Source organism: Pseudorasbora parva, chromosome 2 (assembly GCF_024679245.1).
Source record: "Pseudorasbora parva isolate DD20220531a chromosome 2, ASM2467924v1, whole genome shotgun sequence".
NCBI lineage: Eukaryota > Metazoa > Chordata > Actinopteri > Cypriniformes > Gobionidae > Pseudorasbora > Pseudorasbora parva.
This window is the reverse complement of record NC_090173.1, coordinates 755,001-758,848: the sequence shown is the minus strand read 5'-3', so window position 1 is coordinate 758,848 and position 3,848 is coordinate 755,001.

The following is a 3,848-nucleotide window of genomic DNA, read 5'->3' as shown; positions in this document are numbered from 1 at the left end:
CCACGCCCTCGCAAAGGCAGCACCCTTTCCAGGTTACGACCTCGATCCAGCGGCCAACCCACTCTGTGGGGGTGCACCTGGGCGGAGCGAGACCCGTGTGTAGGAAGCCAGCGCATCACGGTTCTCCGTCCCGGGGGCAACCTGGTTGATCCTGCCAGTAGCATATGTTTGTCTCAAAGATTAATCTCTAAGTGCACACAGTTCAGCGAAACTGCCAATGGCTCATTAAATCAGTTATGGTTCCTTCGATGGCTCCAACCGCTATTTGGATCCTGAGCTAATACATGCAAACGAGCGCTGACCTGGCCCTCTCGGGGGTCTGGGACGTGTGCATTTATCAGATCCAAAACCCATCCGGGTGTGTCCGGGTGTTCTTAACCGCTTTAGTGACTCTAGATAACCTCGGACCGATAGTGCCCCCTCTGCGGCGGTGACGCCTCATTCGAATGTCTGCCCTATCAACTTTCGATGGTACATTCGGCGCCTACCATGGTGACCAGGATAACAGGGAATCAAAAGGCGTTTCTCAATGTCAAGGAAGGATCCTCGTCGACATCCGACGAAGGACTTTTCCAATGTCGAGGATTATCGGAATTCAACCAAGGACTGAGTCCTTCGTTCGAAAAATATGTCATATACGGGAAAATATGCATATGAGTAGTCTTCGCGCACTTCGCGTTCTCAAATCACCCACAATCCTATGCGCGCAGCTTTGCTATCAGACGTTCCCGGAATATGCTTGTATCGGGGTTTGTAGATGGGAAGGAAGGAGGCGGGAACCGGCAAACGTTCAACAACTTTATAATAGCCCCATCACGGGCGACTGCCCGCACACACATAATAAAACATAAACAAACGATAACATAAAGTCCAGGCCTAGTCCTTCCATGCTCCTCCAATTATACTCCTTTGACTGCCGTGAGCCGAGACCGGTGTGGCGATCAGCTGCCGCTCATTATCCCTCCACCGGCCCACTCTCACGGTCCCTCACCTCGCTGCTTGCTGTTGCAATGTTTTTATTTACGTTACCAAACATTTGTTATAACCGTAGTAAATATAAGTAAAGTTTAACGTTTAAATACCGGTACAAAATACTACTGTATTGATATTTAAAAAATACAAATAACGTTATTGATGGCCAACGGACCTTTTCACTGACGTAATGACGCAATGACGTGCACTTGCCAGCCTGTTCCATTTACGTGTTCTCCGAATGCTAAAGAGGAGCTTCACCTAGCCTCTGAAGGAAGTGACTTGGAAGGATCCGTCCTTCCAAGGAAGCATCCTTGACCTTGAGAAACACCTAGAGACGATCAGATACTGTCTAGTTCCGACCATAAACAATGCCGACCCGCGATCCAGTGCGGTTATTCCCATGACCCGCCGGGAAGCGTGCAGGAAACCACGAGTCTTTGGGTTCCAGGGGGAGTATGGTTGCAAAACTGAAACTTAAAGGAATTGACGACAGGGCACCACCAGGAGTGGAGCCTGCAGCTTAATTTGACTCAACAAGGGAAACCTCACCCGGCCCGGACACGGAAAGGATTGACAGATTGATAGCGCTTGCTCGACTCTGTGGGTGGTGTTGCATGGCCGTTCTTAGTTGGTGGAGCGATTTTTCTGGTTAATTACGATAACAAACAAGACTCTGGCATGCTAAATAGTAACGCGGCCCGAGTGTTTGGCGTATAACTTCTTAGAGGGACAAGTGGCGTTCAGCAATGCAAGATGAAGCAATAACAGATCTGTGATGCCCTTAGATCTCCGGGGCTGCACGCAAGACACAATAAGCGGATCAGTGTGTGCCTACCCTGCACCGAGAGGTAACCGGCTAAACCCCGCTCATGATTGGAACTGGAGATTGAAACTGTTTCCCATCAACGAGGAATTCCCAGTAAGCATGGGTCATAAGCTCGTGTTGATTAAGTCCCTGCCCTTTGTTCACACCACCTGTCGCTACTACCGATTGGATGGTTTAGTGAGGTCCTTGGATCGGCCTCGCCAGAGCTTATCAACTCCACATCTAGAATAGTTGGCTCTAGAGTGGAGTGTCTGCAAGAAGTTTGGTCATTGGCTTAAAAGACACACATTGTCTGTCTGGACAGATAATAATCCTCCAACATATATATTGACTAACCGAAGCTTGATGCCTGCAAATATTGCTGGGTCACAAAGTTAGCCCCTAATACCTTTGAGATACATCACATAGCAGGCAGCAAGAACATTGTGGTTTATTCTCTTAGTTGAGACCCTTTTTCAAAGACAATTGGCCATAGGCTGCTCAACGAAGAGTATGACATTTTGCTGTCTGAGGCTGAGGGAGTCAGTGAAGAAGGGATACAGGATACTTTTCGATTGGAAGCATTGAATTGCATTCATGATCTAGCTGGACATCAAGGGCAAAGGAGAACACTTCATTTAGCGAGGCAGCGATTCTATTGGCCAAAGATGGAGCAAGGCATCAAGTCTTATGTTAAATGTTGCCAAAAACGTATTCTGGCTAAATCGCCTGAGTCCTCTGCTAGAGCCCTGTTGTAGAGTATCAGCACTTTAGCACCCATGTAATTGGTATGTTTGGATTTCTGGAGCGCAGGAGACTCTTGTCAGAACTCTGTGTATGTGTTGGTGGACACTGACCACTTTACAAAATTAGCTCATGCATTTCCAAATCAGACAGCTAAGCAAGTGGCCAGTAACCTGTGGGATCATGTTTTCTGTGTCTATGGCTTCCCTGATCTTATACACACTGATCAGGGAGATGATTTCGAGAGTGGTTTGATCGCAGAGTTACTTAAGTTGTCAGGGGTGGCTAAGTCACATACCACAGCCTTTCATCCAATGGGTAACGGAATAAATGAGCGATTTTATAGGACTCTAGGAGCTATGTTGCGTTCTCTTCTGGGCCAACACAAAGTTCAGAGAGATGGACAAGCCTCTGGGTATTATATGAAACAGAACATTCCCTGGGTCAAGAGTCTAGGTCTCTGTTCCATCTCTGCAGGCAGCTCTCGATGGGTCGAAGTCTTTTATATCGGCTAGCTTCTCTAAATACCTCTGCTTGGTGCTGGTAGTGATTTTCGCCCTGTAAGGGCCCGTTTCTTTTGCTGCCTTCTCCATTTCTTCATTTGTTCTCATATTTTATCTTGTCTGCTGATGTCTTCTCTTTGTTCAATGTTTGACAGGAGAAGGCTGATTAACTTTGCACAACATTGAATGCAACATATTTACTGCATATTTTCAACTCACGCAGATAAAAGAACCTCTGAACCAGCAATTCGACTCTTTATTCACCACACAACACAACGCAACACAATGGAGAGTGGTAGCCGAGCCGTGGTGACAGAACACGCGAGCCCAAACCGGCTACACTGACAGGCACATAGGCAGTACAGAGACAATAAATACAAAAAGAGCGTAACATACTGCAAAAACACGACATAATGCCGACAAACACACTGGCATCATCTTAGCCATCTGTATCATGAAGTGTGATACAAACAGGTTGTCTGATAAGTGTTGGATAGCAGTGACGAGACCAAACCCTGAGGTGAGGATGCCAACTGCAGATAGAGTGAGTGAGAGCAGGTGTGAGCCTGAGGAATGATGGGAAGTGTAGTGTTAGTGACTGACAGATATAGAGTCAGTGAAAGGCTTCTGTATCATAGAGTCAGCACTAAACACTCAGATGGTCAGATCAGAGGAATGATGGGAAGTGTAGTGTTAGTGACTGACAGATATAGAGTCAGTGAAAGGCTTCTGTATCATAGAGTCAGCACTAAACACTCAGATGGTCAGACCAGAGGAATGATGGGAAGTGTAGTGTTAGTGACTGTGACAGATATAGAGTC